This window comes from Mustela erminea, chromosome X (assembly GCF_009829155.1).
Source record: "Mustela erminea isolate mMusErm1 chromosome X, mMusErm1.Pri, whole genome shotgun sequence".
In the NCBI taxonomy this organism is placed as follows: domain Eukaryota; kingdom Metazoa; phylum Chordata; class Mammalia; order Carnivora; family Mustelidae; genus Mustela; species Mustela erminea.
Window position 1 is genome coordinate 35,627,261 of NC_045635.1, and position 16,280 is coordinate 35,643,540.

The 16,280-nt window shown below is 50.3% G+C and overlaps 1 long non-coding RNA gene across 1 annotated transcript; it reads left to right on the top strand.

Moving 5' to 3' along the window:
* Nucleotides 1-13,971: 13,971 nt before the first annotated feature.
* Nucleotides 13,972-15,879, top strand: LOC116583365. The gene is made up of 3 exons (XR_004282696.1): nucleotides 13,972-14,350; nucleotides 14,769-14,947; nucleotides 15,796-15,879. It is a non-coding gene; the product is annotated as an uncharacterized LOC116583365 (long non-coding RNA).
* The last annotated feature ends 401 nt before the right edge of the window (nucleotides 15,880-16,280 follow it).

Sequence of the window (16,280 nt, forward strand, 5' to 3'; positions counted from 1 at the left end):
CCATACACAAGTTACCCACATTCACAACATGTCCTCACGCGCGTGGGCACACACACACCCCTAGTCATTCACCCATACATCTCACCTTTGTCGTTGCTGTCTATGATCCCATCAGGCAGGAGGGGTCCTAAAGGGCAGGCCTGGCAAGGTAGCCTCTGTGTGAAGCTTTGTCCCCTCCCTTCTAGTCTGGCCTCACCCCCAACCTGCCCCCCGACCAAGAGCTAGTCAGGCAGTGACCTGGCTCTCTGGCTTCTGCCATTTCTGCATCCGGCTTTTCGTTTTGGCTCCGGTCGTGATCTCATGCGTTGGTGGGATCGAGCCCCTCATCAGGCTCTGGGCTTGGCGGGGAGTCTACTTGGAGATTCTCTCCCTCAGCCCCTTTCTCCCTCCCCGGAATAAATAAGTCCATTTTTTTTAAAAAAAAGAAAGAAAGAAGGAAGGAAGGAATGTAGAAAGAAAGAAGAAAACCACCACCACCATCTGTGTTGCTCATGTGCCTACAATAGGTAATTTGGGCTGTGCTCATCCGGGGCCCTCATGCAGAATGAGGGATGAGTGAGAACCTAGTACTTGCCAGGCTGTGACTCTCAGGCTTTGACTCTTAGCCAGTGGTCACCCCGGAAGTTCGGCTTCTGAGGGCTGGCGGGAAGCTGGAGCACAGGGCTAAGTGGACCATGGCTCTCAGCCCTCAGCGACTGGCCTGGCTTGTTCACAGGGTGGCTGAAGATTCCAAGAACAGTCAGCACTTTTTAAGCCTCAGCATACCTGATGTTTATGACTTGCCATAGCAGGTCAATGACCAAGTCCAAGGTCAGCATGGGAGGGCACTACCAAAGGGCAGGGAAGGATATGGGGCCAGTATTTTGCAATCTACCACAGGCAGCCTAGCAGGGAGGGTATATGGGCATAGACCTTCCCTCAGAGATGCGATCCCAGGCCCCACCCCGCAGTGGGCTGCAGGCTTCTGCTGGACAGCAGTGCCGCAGACTCGAATCCCCAGTCCCAGGTCCCAACACCGGATGGCCAGGCAGAAGAAGCCTCTGGAGTGCATGGATGGATATTGAATGCACATCGCTTCTGGCAGCAAGGTGGGCAGCAAGGCGACTTAAACCTCATCCGGACTCTCCAAAGCCCTCTGTGGCCTGGGAACCTCATCGGGGGTCCTTGTTCCAGACGGGGAACACCTGGGGTTTGCACCAACACTTGATTACTTTCACTTGTCTCGTGAAAAATGGCCCATGTTTAAGGATTCATAAAACTTAGGAAATGCATCACTGAGCCTATAAGGCCGTGAGAGCCCCATGTAGAGAACGACTTAAAAAGAAGATTCATCAAACTAATTACTTCTCCCCCCCAAACCCTCGCCCCCACCCCGCCCCTCTTTCCGCTTGGCTTGCTCAGAAAGATGTACAGCCTCGTCGGCTAGGCTGCTCCGAAGCCAGACTCCCGGGTCGGCTTGTGTGGGAGGGGCGGCGAGACACTCTGGCCCTCGATCTTTCTCCGACTTTCTGGGCAGACAAGAGTTTTTCCTGCTGATTCATCTATTCTGGAGGCTGAGGCAAGGCCAGGGTGCCTAAGGGGCGGGGGTTGGGGGGTGGGAAGAGGGGAGGGATACTGGGAGGCAGGAAGGTTCTGTGTCGTCCATCTCTCTGAGACAGATTCTGTACAACCCCCCCACCCCATGGCGCCTCCTGCTTGTCCCCTGGGCTGATCTCTGGGCTCACCCCCAGCCGTGGTGCACAGCCACTGAGCCTGCTGCCCCTTTCCGGCCTCAAGTATCTGCCTCTTCCTCTCTGCCTCCCTTCCTAGGGCTTTCTGGAGAAGCATGGGAGTTAGCTTGGCAGAAGGCAAGGTACAGCGCTAGGGTTTGCGGTCACCAGGGTCAACACCAGCCGGCGAGGGATGAGAGTTTATGATGAATACTTCAGCTTCACGCCCGTAGTGAGTCGAATGGTGACCCCTGCCAAGATGTGTCCAACCCAAAACTGTGAATGCAACTTTGTTGGACAAAGGGTCTTTGTAGACCTAGTCGAGTTAGGGATCTCAAGGTCATTCTGGATTATTCAAGTGGACTCTCCGTCCAATGACGAGCATCCTTAGAAGAGAAGGGGGGAGGACGCGGAGAAGAGAAGGTGACACGAAGGCGAAGGCAGAGATGGGAAGCATGCGTCTACAAGCCGGGGAAAGCCAAGGATCGCCAGCAGCCTCCGCAAGTTAGGAAGGAGGCATGGAACAGCTTCTCCCCTGAAGTCTCCAGAAGGGAGCAACCCTGCTGACACCTTGGTTTCAGACTTCCCACCTCTCGAACTGTGAGACAGCACATTTCTGTTGTAAGCCTCCCAGTCTGTGCTACTTTATTCCAGCAGCCCTAGGACCCTGATACAGCTCCCCTCAGTGGGATGACTCTGGCATGGGTTCAGAACAGTTCTGAAGAGGGTCCCCAACAGGATCGAACCCCAGCTGCAGGTGGTGCCTTATTTGGCAGAAGGGACTTTGCAGGTGTGATGACTTGAAGGATCTTGCAATGGGGACATCATCCCGGCTTATCCAAGTGAGCCCGGTGTGATCGCAGGGGTCCTTTGAAGAGGAAGACAGGAGGTCAGAGGAGGAGGAGAAGGCGGTTATGTGGCCATAGACATAGAGGTTGGAGTGATGCAGCCCTGAGCCAAGGAAAACCGGCAGCCTCTAGAAGCTAGAAGAAGGAAAGAACAGATTATGAACCTGTTAGCCAGTTGCTGGGCTCCACCTGTTGGAATACAAGGTCCAGTAAGACATGGTCTTGGCCTCGGGTCCACAGAGTGCAGTTCTGATTCGGAGACAGCTCAGAGCCTAGAAGCAGGGAGGAGACCACCAACACCTGTGGGAAGGGGATTCCTGAGCCACTGCCCCAAATGGAACAAAGGTGCTCCTTGATTCCTTGAGCCAAAGCAGTTAGGACCTCCCAGCTGTCACTCTTCCACATCCCTGCCCCCTCCCAGCCCCCGTGCAAAGGCTCAGTAGTAATAGTCACAGCTGTGATAACCAGCGGTCCTAGTAGCAATAATTACCACCGTCCCACCGCTGACATTGCCAACACCCCAGGCCTTGGACTCCAGTGTGCTGATGGAGGCTCAGCCTCCCATCTCAGAAGTCCTCATCGTCCCAGCGTCACCCAGAATGGCAGGTGTTCTGGGTTCCTGAACACGATTCTAATTGTGTAGAGGCGGGTGAAGGGGGGGTCCCCACACCCAACAGCAAGCAATGCTCTGGATGCCAGCTGGGTGTCCTACCATTCAAGGCAGTTCTGACTCCATCTCCCCAGAGACGCCACCAGACCCAGCAGGTAAGGGCTCAGGTCCTCCAAGATCGCACCCCCGTACCCTCACATGCCAGTCCAATGCCAGGCTGTCGCCTGTGCTTCTGACCCACAGGCTATAAATCAGAGGTTCCCATGACCTCCTCCTTCCTTGGGTTTGATTAATTTGCTAGAGCAGCTCACACAACTCAAATGTTTCACGTACCTGATCAGCTTATTTGTAAAAGGATAAAACTCCGGAACATCCAGGTGGAAGAGATGCTCAGGGTGAGGTCAGGGGTAAGAGGTGTGGAGCTTCCACGCCCTCTCCCCAAATCCCTCTGAGTTCACCAACACAGAACTCTCCCAACCCCGTCCTTTTGGGTTTTTATGGAGGCTTCATCACACAGGCATGATGGATGAAGTCATTGCATTGGCGATGGTTACGACCTCCAGCCCCCCTCTCCTTCCCCAGGGTGGGGGGGGTGGAGGGGGTTAGGAGGAAAGTTTCAATCCCCCAGTCACTTGGTTGGTTCCCCGGGCAACCAGCCCCCATCTGGAGGTGTTTTCCAAAAGTCACTTCATTAACATAACAAAAGATACCTTTATGGCTCTCCTCTCTGGATTTTCCAAGGTTTCCAGGAACTCTTTGCCAGGACTGTGGTTGAAGATCAAATATGTCTTTCTTATTACAAATCAGTGTCACAGCAGCCACGGTCACTGCAAAGTCTGAGCTCTCTCTCGAGTCCTAGAAACTACTTCATCTGAGATGAGAACTGTGTGTGGTGTGGGGGAAATACAGAAGGTTCCAGATGGACCTCAGAGAGGCTCCTTCTCTTTCTTTCTCCTTCTCTGATCAGACACCCACCTCCTCCCCGCCCCGTACGTCTTCCATGTGGCCTCGCAGAGGACTGGGGCTTGGAAAATGCATGGTCACAGTGATGCCTACCTTTGGTAAATGAGATATAGGCATTACCGCAAGAGATAGCTAGGACTAAAAGCAGAAATAACACAACCTCCCCAATGTCTGTGAAAAGGAGTTCCCAAGCCACAGGCCAGAGGGATTCATTTGTCTAGAATCAGGGAAGGCTCCAAGGAGGAGGTGGCATTCGCCGTGGGGAAATGCTGGGATGGGGGCAAGTGGTTTTGGGGAGGAATGGCAGGAACAGAGCCAGAGGTAGAAAGAAGTTTCCAGGGCCCCGGTAAGGAACTGTCCCAGGTGACCTCCCCTGTGTCTGGTCCCAGAGGGAGCCCCCTGAGCCCGTCCTCAGTCCTGCCCTCAGAGGCCCAAAGCCCGGGCCACACTCCACCATGACAGCAGGGACCCTCTGCAGGCCAGCAGCCCAGACAGGTGAGTGGCAGGGCTGGGGGCCAAGAGGTCCGGAGCACCCATGCCATTTCCATTTGGCCAGGGCTGGTCTGGCTTGCAGGGGATACAATGACTGATGGACCGGAAGGGTGTCTGCTGTCTGCACTTGCTTCCCTTCACTGTGGCACAAACTTTCTAGAGGGCACCTTGGTCATGGGTCAAAAGCTTGATCAAGACCCGGCAATTCTAGAAAGAGGAAGTGGAATCCGCGACACAGGTGAGCTCAATCACAGTGTAGTTTATTGTAGTGAAAACTTGCACAGGACTTCAAATGAACCATGGGAGGTACATTTAGTAAGTGATAACGTTTTCATACAGCAGAATGCTGCATAGCCATTAACTCAGCGTAGATCTATTTTTATCTAGGGAAATACTCGCAATCTACCGTTAAGGGAATAAAGCAGTTTTCGAATTAGTTCCTGTGGCATCTCCTAAGTTCGTTGAACTAGATCTATGGAAACGTAGACGTCTGCAGAGGTGACTGTTTAAGATGTACACCGCTGCAGGGGCGCCTGGGTGGCTCAGTGGGTTAAGCCTCTGCCTTCGGCTCCGGTCATGATCCCAGGGTCCTGGGATCAAGCCCCGAGTTGGGCTCTCGGCTCGGCAGGGAGTCGGCTTCCCCCTCTCTCTCTGTCTGCCTCTCTGCCTACTTGTGATCTCTGTGTGTCAAATAAATAAATAAAATCTTTAAAAAAAAAAAAAAAAGATGTACACCGCTGCAGGTTCACAGTGGCTGGTGCAGGCCAGGAGAACTTGGGGTGATTTCCATCTTCACTACGTGGCTTGTCTATGTCGTTGGTTTATTGGGTTTTATTTATTTATTTGTTTAAAAAATATAGGGACGCCTGGCTGGCTCAGCGGGTAGAGCTCAGGACTCTTGATCTCAGGGTCGTGAGTTTGAGCCCCACTTTGGGTGTAGATTTTACTTAAAAAAAAAAAAAATATATATATATAGGGGCGCCTGGGTGGCTCAGTGGGTTAAAAGCCTCTGCCTTCGGCTCAGGTCATGATCTCAGGGTCCTGGGATCGAGCCTCCCATCGGGCTCTCTGCTTGGCGAGGAGCCTGCTTCTTCCCTCTCTCTCTCTGCCTGCCTCTCTGCCTACTTGTGATCTCTCTCTATCAAATAAAGAAATAAAATATTTAAAATATATATATATGTGTGTGTGTGTGTGTATACACACACATATATAATATTTACTTAAAATACTATATGTATATATAGTTCACATGTACTTTTTTTTTTTAGATTTTATTTATTTATTTGACAGACGGTCATTTTTATGTCATTTTATTTTTTACTATTTTGAAAGATTTTATTTATTTATTCATTAGAGAATACAAGCCAGGGGAGGGGCAGAGGGAGAGGGAGAAGCAGACTCTCTGCTGAGCAGAGAGCTTGATGTGGGGCTCGATCCCAGGACCCTGGGATCATGACCTGAGCCGAAGGCAGATGTTTAACCCACTAAGCCACCCAGGTGCCCCCTACTTATGTCATTTTAAAAGGCAAGGGTTTCTTGGGGCGCCTGGGTGGCTCAGTCGGTTAAGCGTCTGCCTTCGGCTCAGGTCATGATCCCAGGATCCTGGGATCGAGGCCCATGTACGGCTCCCTGCTCGAGGGGGAATCTGCTTTTCCCTCTGCCTTTCCCCACACTTGGCTCATGTGCACTCTCTCTCCCTCTCTCTCAAATGAATAAAAAAAAAAAAAATACGATGGTTTCTTTACCTGTATTTCCTCACCTCTAGTGGTCTTTTGATTCTCTTCTCTAGGCCCATATGAGCTCCCCAGGGAGAAATGTCCACAGTGGGAGACCCTGGGCTTACAGGGCCAACAGCGTGTATGGTCACGACCGCCCAGAGCAGGACAGGATCCCAGAAGCAGCAAAGGAGACTCGTGGCAGTCGCTAACGTCCAAGATGCAGGGCTAGGCCAGGAACGCAGAGGGGGGCCCCAGTGCAGAGGGCAGGGGCTGAAAGGAATGACAGGAGAGGACAGGGGCCTCGAGCAGTGGGGGACCAGAGGTCTCCCTGGTACCCGAATCACAGGGGGCAACTGAGGCTTTAAAGCAGCCACACAGGCCCAGGATGCAGACAGCTGCTCGGTGCTGTTTGAGCTGGGCACTCCCCCATCACTCCAGGGTGAGTGAGAAAGAAGGAGTTAACATCTGGAACCTTCTTCCAGTGGAAGCTGCTCCTAGCGCGAAGCTGCATTTGTGAAAAATGGGCTCAATTTGATATTTGGAGAGCAATGAAATTGAAATCATTTCAAATTTTAAATGCCCAACATATTGAGACCCACCCTCGGATAGATCTTCCAAATTACACTGCAAGCTCTCCATGCCTATCTCCAGGAGGGGTTCTTTGCCAAAAAGATTCCTCTCCATGAGTTGGAAAACCAAAGGCCTGGGTCTCCCCAAGCCCAAGCCCTCAGTGTGCTACCGAAAGGCTTCTGCGTGGGCCGGAGGAGTGTGTTTTTCTTCCTCTCTCAGGTAATGAATTTGATCTAATGGGACTGTCTAAGTGCCCAGATACCATGGTGATAGGCACCCCATAAACACAGAGATAAACAGGTAGAGAGATATATGGAGGCAAGCATAATTTGCTTCTAAGTGCCTTTTCACTAGTATAAATAAAGCAAGAAAATAAAGTTGTTGGAGGCACTTGCAATACTAATGTCAGGAGGAAATTAAGCACTAATTACAGTGTTAAGGATAAATGAAAAGGCCCACCTGGTCTGTGTGCGTGGGCTGAGGGGGCAGGGCCAAGAGAGGCCAGAGAAAAGGCCCTGGGGCCATCTCCCCAGGTCCACCTAGGAGGTTCTCTGCAGACAGTTTCCACAGGCCCCATGGGTTCCTGTGTTTCTCCACCAAAAGGTACCCTGTGGCCCAGGGGGTACCCTTGGGCTGGACTGGGGAGTTAGGGAGGGGGACAGGCTGAGTGTTAAATGCCCCAGGAGAGCAAGAGCCACCCTCAGCCAATGAGTAATGGGAACCGAAGGCTAAATACCCCAGCTGCCTGGCATCCCCGTAGATGGACAAGATAATTGCAGTGTCTTCTACAGGGTCCTTCAGAATGCCTCCGCAGCGCGTGGGGTAATCCAGCCAAGAACACACCTTAACTGGCTTTCCCCACTTCCCTTTCTCACTTCCCCAACCAGCCATCACTGCCCTTCCTGCACAAACAACAGCGCGGCCCATCTGCTTTGGGGGGGAGCTCAAACCAAGACGGGAGGGTTTGCACCCGCTGACTTGGTCAGGAAGCAGAACCTGGAGCCTGCAGTCAGCTTGGGCGGGAGCCCAGAGCCCACTCTCAGAGGGGCCCCGATGCTTGGTCCAAGGTTCTACTGACTCCGTCTTGAAATCCAGTCATTTTGTCTTTGAACTTGGCTTTCCCGAGTGACGGCTGATGGGGCAATGGAGCATGCGTGATGCGTCGCACAGATAACGCAGGGTGCCACTTGGGGCTCTGCAGACAGCAAAGCCCAGGGGATTCCCTAGCAACCGGGGGCACACATGCAAGCCTGGGGCAGTCCCTAGAGCAGCAGAGCCCCAAGGCCCAGAGTGGGGGTGCTGATGGCAGCTGCAGGGTAGTAGGAGGGGGTGCCCCGTGTGGAGTTGGCGCCGGGACCCCTGGTGGGAAACCAGCAAGCCGGGCAATGCACAGACCCCATCCCTGTGGCATTGGCACCAATATTAGCTCTCCCGCCTGAGCGCCTGCACAGGAACTGCCAGAGCTGAGACAGTAAACTTTGTCAATACATTTTCCAAAAATAAAAGCGTACACATGGATGTTGCAATCAAGCATAGCGGGGAGTTAGAGTTTTTCAGTGAGTTTAGAATCTCGGGTTTTGAAAACCACCGCAACGCTGCGTGACAAATATCCACAGGCTTAGACATAGAAATTAAATTTAAAGATCATCAAATTCAGCGGAAAAGAACGCTCTTTTCGCAGGAAGCTTCAGATGAACCAATTATTAACAGACCATTTTAAAATTAATTTTTCCTTGTAATTGAAGATACAACAATAAAACGCATAAACAGGCATCTTGAATTATATATAAATCATGAAGCCACTTTTAATTTCTTCCATGACCTCCACGAGTTACAGGAAACGTCAGAGAAAATATTAAAATGCCTTTGTATAAATTTACATTTAAAATTAATTTCGGCTTAGGCAAAACTGATTTGTATCGTTGATTTTGGGCGGGGGCGGAGAGGGGGGAATGCTCCGCAAGACTCAGCTCTAGACGTACTGAAAATTTTGAATTTCAAAACGTAATGTACTTTGAAATAATTCATCAGAAATGTATCCCAACATCATCACAGCCCATAAAAAGACTCTAGACAGGTCTGGTAACCGTTGCACCACAGAAAGATCCTCTTCAAAATTAAAAATTACCAAAGTTACCTGCAACCTCACATTTGCCAAGGGCGACCGATGTCACATTCAATTCCTTTTGACTGAAGATGGAAGTAGCTACAAGTATAAATTCTGATGACCTAAATAAACGAATCTGTAGAAATGTGAGCTGGAAAATAGGATCAACCACGATGGCACGTGAGTAAAGTATTACTGATTTTATTGCATAAAATCAAGACACCAAAAATATTGTCCCGCAGTTTGTAAGTTTTCATTGTTATTCACAAATCACTATTACTCCAATGGTGTCTTATAGGTAGGAAAACATTTTTAAAGGAGAAAGGGGTATCTATACTTCAGGAACTATAACAGCACTTTTTCCCTGCTTTTCGAGCCAGGGGCCCTGCATTTTCGCTTTGTACTGAGCCCCACAAATTACGGAGGCAGCCTGCCTGCTGAGTTTGCTCACCAAGTTTTCTGGGGCAGGGAGGTTAGGCTTTGGTCTCCAGATGTGACACCGACTTTCTTCTTAATCCTGCAGCAGCCCTCACCCATCTCTGTTTGCGTGGTTGGCAATAGAACGGAACAAGAGGTAAACGGTAGGGACATCTCGTGGGCTCCAGCAGTGGACAGTGCAACTCGTAATCTTGGAGTCATGAATTCAAGGCACACAGGCTGAGTAGAGATGACTTTTAAAAAAAGAGAGAGAGAGAGAAATTGTAAGGAGTTCTTGGGCCCAGGACCTTCTTTAATCCCTGTTTCACAAACTGGATCTTTGTCATCCAGCCATTGGCTGCAGGCTTCCTGTGGGCAAGGAGGTTCACCACACCCGAGGACATTTCCCGAGGAAGAACACAGCTCGTGAGTCATCAGCAGCTGGGGGCTGGCTAGACTGGCCTTGAAGGGGGGCATCGGGGTAGAAGACAATAGTCTCTACTACAGTCCACCCCTTGCACCACTGCATTCACTGCTGCTTGTAATGAGTTTAGTCTGCTTGGGGAAAGCTTGTCCAGGATTCTGGAGTCTTGTTTTCTGAGAAAATTAAGAGAAGAGTTAGTGGGAGAATTATAGTCCCAGCTGCTGCTGAAGTTGGTTTTGAAGCCATAATAGGTCCACTTCCCATTCTTCCTTTCCCTCCTCCCACTCTCCCGTCTTCTATAGAGTCCCCTCCGCTAGCACCCTTTTATTTAGTCACCTTTCCTGATGTGGTGATAAAGACCCTTACTCCTGAAAGGTCTGCACCCTGGGTCACCATGACCTTCTTCGGCTATGACTGCCATACTTGTCCATTTATCATTAATAGTCAGCAGAAGAGTGCCAAGAGATTCCTCCATGGGTCATTCAGGATCCTTCACTATTCCAGGTACGTGACAGCTGCTCTGTCTCTAATGATCAGGATTCCACTGCCACTGCCACGATGGTGACTTCTTTCTCTGCCTGCTGGTCACTTGGCAGGAGGTCAAGAGACTGGGAGGCCACCGAATCTTACTGTATCCCCTAAGGTACACATTCCTCTTCTGAGAATGGAGACCTCTAGATCCACATCATGGAACCAGAAGCACAAATTCCCTGAGTGGATCAATAGGATCGATATTAATTGGGCCCTCTTGTTTCTACCTCTTGGTTCCACCTCTTGGTTCCTGGAACCACATATCCTACTATTGGGGACACAGTGCCATATAATCGTTGTTGATTTCACGTATGTCCAATGTTTTGGAGGCTGGCATCTCATCCTTGCAGAATATGTCCTCCAAGCTGGTGCATCAGCAACACCAAAACAGGCCATTTTTCCATGTTATCATGCCAACAGCTCCTGGGCAGTGCAGTATGAAATAAAACCAGAGCATCCTGTGGCCATGTGCCCACTGTCACACGTCATTTGCTCATTTGTCTGAGGTGATGTTATAAGAATCCACAGTAGTAATTCAAAGGTTCTATAAGCCCTCAGAATTGGTACAAACTCAACCTCGGCCTTGTCCTTTATCCATCAGCTGGTCACAAGGGTCCCCCCAAATGTGGTGTCCATCGAGGCCCATTGGACAGGAGAGGCCAATCCATATTGCATGTTGGTCCCAGTCAAGATCAATCATTGCCCTTTCCAGGGTGGAAGTGAACCTGCTGCCAAGTGGACAACTGGTCTCCTTGAGTAATGGTGCCATATTGGAAGTTTAGCATTGGTCTCTGTTAATGACAGGTTGAATGCCCAGCAGTGCCAGTAGCTACATCAGCCTAGTGAGAAGGAGCCAGTGTGGTTGGACCCATGAATAACTGCCATTGTCACCATCATGATTACTTCATTTGTGCACCTATGATGCCATTGTGCCAGCATTGGGGTGGCCAATGACAGAAGGTAACTGATGTCAACTGATAGACTGCTACTTGGTTGTTTATGCCTCTTCTGTTGCAGACAGTCTCTGGTGGTTATTTATGTGTGATAGGAAGATCATACTTTGTGCATAGCCCCTTACATCCCTCCACATGCCTCTTCCCCAGGCCAGTTTGTCCCTCGTCTTCTAATCTTTCTCCTTCCTGGAATCTGACCCACCAGCCTGGCCTTTTGCCACTGCCTGTGAGTCTATGTTTTCTTCCTTTAGGCCACTTTCTGCACAAGGTAAATTATCAGGCATATCATCTAGATCTCCGACCACTGAGAGGATTTCTCCTTGCTTCTTTCAGGGGCATCCCCAAGTGGGGCCATATGAGGCAACAATCCACTTTTGGCTTGTACCAGCATACCACGTTGAGCCATCTGCGACTCAACCTCAACCTTTTCCCTTATGGGTCATAAGGGACCCCCCAGATGTGGCCATTTGAGGTCAGCTGAAGGAGAGATGCTGGGGCAACAGTGGTGGATGACATGAACATCTGGCCACCTGTTTGTGCAGTGTAGTTGGGCTCCCTGGTCCTGCTTGTGCCTGACCCAAGGATACCTCTCCTGTCATACGATGGATTGCTACTGGGCCCACCCAAATTTATGGTTTGGTGGGTCTTATAGCCCCAGCTCATGCTGGGCAGTTCTGATCACATAATCACCTGCCATCCCATATTTTCGTGCTCTGTCTCCATCAGGGCTCAGTGGTAGGCAGGGAGCTGTTTCCTAAGTGGCACTGCTCAGTCTTGCTCCAGAAGCCAGAACCAGGCCCCTGGCTTTTGATTCTTCTATTGGGGCTTGCCATCAACTCCATCCAGCATCTTATCCCACCACACTTACCTCAATGAGAAGCTCATATGGCCTGAGTTCCAGGGCTGTTTGCACTGTTGCCTAGATTTGCTCCACAGTTCTTTCCTGCTCTGGGCCCTACTCAGAGTTGGCAGCCTTCTGTACCACCCAGTTACTGGGTCTCCCTACGTGCAGAACATGTCACCCTAAGACCCCAGGGAGGCTTACCAAATATGGCGCCCCATTCTGAGTGGTGAGATATGATTCAGTAAGTTGCCTTTCACTTTGTAGAGGATGTTCCAGCATGCCCCAGCCCACTGGGAGCCTCAGAACTTCATGGATATGATAGGGTACCAATTGTCATAGGGTTCATCACCCATTCTCTGCAGTTCATGTGTCTTATCAAGATCTCCAGCATACGCGGCCCTTGTCACTCATCTGTTCCCAATAATAAGACACCACCAACATGGTTCATCCATGTACTGTCTTGCAGAATGTCCAGATGGTCCAGAGCTCTTCAGATGATGTTTTGAGAGAGGGTGGGAAAGTTCACATAGCCCTGGAGCAAGGCCATCCCTGTCTACTATTGTCCATCCCACAAGAATATAAGCCATTAGACATAGCAAAGCATGTTTTGATAATTATCTAGCTGAGTTCCAGAGACCAGATGAAATTAGGGTCCCTTATGATTCTGCCATCTTAACTCCCCAACAAGATAGCAAAGAACGCACTTGCCAGATCCATGGCCACATACTATGTACTGGAAGCAAAGATGCCCCACTGGGTAAAACAGATGGAATTGCGGTTGCTGCTTGATCGAGTGATCCACTCTCATTCACCACGCTCCATCCAGTTCTTTTAGGTGGCAGACTTATGAATTAAATGGGGATATGTCAGAAACCACCAGCTCTGCATTCTTGACATCATTGAGGGTGACCCTAATCTCTGCTGTCCCCCCAGGATGTGATACTATTTATGATTCACTCTCTTGGCTTGGTGTGTGTGTTGGGGGTGCATTTCAGGGGTTTCTACCTCATCTCCTGTACTGTGGGAGCCCTTACTGCCTAGGCCAAAAACCCCAGTACCCATGGGAGTTCTGCTAACCACTAAGTATGCCCATTCCAGTTAGACATTCAGGGAGCAGAGAAGTAATCACTGCGTAGGTTCATGGACCCAGTGGAGCCATCGCTAGTCAGATCTGGGCCTGGCCCCTATTTATTACCTGGCCCGCATGAGCTTGCCATTCCACAGAGGGCCCTTGGTAGAGTTTTATGTCCCTGGTATCCATGTCCGTGCCAACAATTCCAGAAAAGTCTGCTCAGCCTCATTTTCCTACAGCTCCCTTACCCAAGTAAATGGCCATAGGATTCTCTGGAAAAAGAATGAACCTCAACCAGCTAGCAGTGGGAGTCCATGACTAAGTACCCTAGCTTCCTCGCTGCTCTGGGAGAAACAGTTCTTCACACCGTCTCCCAGAGTCCCCAGAACAATCGTGCCCCAGTTGCCCACAGAGGTCACCTGTTGTGTAGCTCAAGCCTCCGTCAGCCTTCTCCCCTCCCCCGCCCTGTCTCACCTTCCTCCCATCCCTGTGTTTCTGGGGGACCTGTTCCCAAGCGAACTGCCTGCGCCCACATCCTCCCCTCAGGGTGTGCTCCTTGGAGAAACCACACTAAGATAACAGTGCCAAAAGGAGTGGCCCGAGAAGTCACCCTGGCTCTTCTTGACCAATAGGCACTTCCGGTCTGTTTGCCCAGCAATGCAGAAAAGCTTCCATCAGCCTCCATGGTAACCCAGTCCCCCATTTAATGCTCATTGTCAGACCTTCACTTTTTCATTCTCAACCCTCAATCCCTCCTGCTGGAATTTCAAACCACTTCATCATCTTGGAATTTTTTTTTCTTTTTTTCCAAGAATGAGAGCGAGAGAGAGAGAATAGCTAGCCACCAACTTCAGCGTAAGAGCCCCTTACATACTCGAGTGCGGGTATTAATCTTTACTTCTCCAGGCTGAAGAATCCAGGTTCTTTTAAAGAGTGCCCATCAGTCCCGTTCTGCAGGCTTTTCATCATCTTTGTGGCTGTTAAGCCGTCAGCCCCAGCTGCTCACCGTAGACCGGTCTGCAGGCTCCTGGAGACCACCAGATGCAGGTTTTAACCCAGAGAAGTTCACAGGAGGGGAGGTGCCCAGCTGCCGTGAGTCACCCTCCCCCTCGCCTCCTCCCCAAAGCCAGAGAACGAGCCCCAGCTTGCTGCTCCGGAAATCTTCTCTCCTGTAAGGACCCCTTTGTTGCCTATGCTCATGGCAGCAGGCACACCAGTCCACCAAGGGCCCGTAAAACTTGCGCAGGCTTTGTGCGGGTGACCCCACGGGCCTGTGCCTTAGCGATCCCACCCTTAAGCCCACAATGAAACTGTTTCTGGGTTCAGCCAGAAACAGACTGGACTCAGTTTGCCTTGTGATTTGTTTGTTAGCTTTACAAATGGCTTTTGAGGCCAGACAACCCCTCCTAACGCCTGCCAGCTTGATGGGTGGAAGTCCAGGGACTTTCAGGAGGTGTTGGGGGGGGGGCTCTTGGGTCTCCATGGAGATTTCAAAACAATTCCCCTCCAGGAAAAAGCTCTTGCTGGCCTGGAAGGGGGAGCCAGCATTCAGATGCAGCCAGGAGGTCCTGGTAGGCAAAGGTGTTTGCCTCATGCCCTTGCCCGCATGGTCCAGAGCCTGGCTCCTTGCGAAGCTCCGAGGTCAGCGCCTGGTCCCCAACGATGAACCTGCTCCAGCCACCAGCTTTGGTAAGTAAAATCCAAACTCAGTCCTTCGGTAGGAGAATGGTATTTACACTAGACCTAGTTTACGGTTAAGAGCACAGGCTTCAGACAGCCCAAATGTCCATCTGCGGTAGAAGGGGTATTTACGCAATGGGATATCAAAGAACAAGGCACAGACGTGCACAAGCACACACATGAACCGCATAGACACTGCTGAGGGAAAGAAGCCAGACCTAGAAGAGTGAAGAGTACACACTTCTGTGTATTATGAAGCTAAAAAGCAGGCAAAACGTGATCTGTGGTCGTAAAAGTCATAAGAGCAGTTACCTCTGGGAGGCGAAGAGGGGGCTAGTATTGACTGTGAAGGGACCCAAGAGAACTCTCTGGGGGGATGCAAATGTCCTGTAGCTTGAGCTGAGTGCTGGTCATACAACACTTTGTGTACGTGTATAGATAGATACACACATAAAGTAATCGAGCTGTCCCCTTAAGATCTGCGCTCTTTACTGCATATAAATTGTACATCAGGATAGTACTGGGGGGAAAGCCCCACTTCTGACCTACACAACTATGAGCTAATAAATGGCAGTTGTTGGCACATCTGGGTGGCTCAGTCGGTGAAGCATCTGCCTTCGGCTCAGATCATGATCCCAGGGTCCTGGGATCGAGCCCCGCATTGGGCTCCCTGCTCAGCTGGAAGCCTGCTTCCCCCTCTCTGCCTACATATGATCTCTGTCAAATAAATAAATAAAATCTTTTTTAAAAAAATAAAAATAGAAGGCTATCGTTTGAGCTGCTAAAGTTGTGGTGCTCTGTTTACAGAGCTAGAGAAAACTAGTATATCTTGGTTCTGATGTTGGTCCTGCCTGCAGCTCACTGTGTGACCAAGGGTATGCCACTTACCCTCTCTGCGCTTTAGCTGCCCAGCCAATGAAGATAGTATCTCCTGTCCTGACGTCCAATTAGTAAATGTATGTAAAAGCTTTTGGATAGGGGTGCCTGGGTGGCTCAGTGGGTTAAAGCCTCTGCCTTCGGCTCAGGTCATGATCCCAGCGTCCTGGGTTCGAGCCCCGCATCAGGCTCTCTGCTCAGCAGGGAGCCTGCTTCCTCCTCTCTCTGCCTGCCTCTCTGCCTACTTGTGATCTTTGTCAAATAAATAAATTAAATATTTTTAAAAAAAAAAGCTTTTGGATAGAAGACGTCCCTTAAATATGAAGTTTATGATCGTCACATGAAAAACAAACCCCCAGTTTTGAGTGCAGAAAACGATTTAGAATCAACCGACCCAGGGTTTGGAGTTAAACAATCATGGGTTAAAATCCTGGTTCTGCCATTGATTAGCCATCTTTTAACCTGG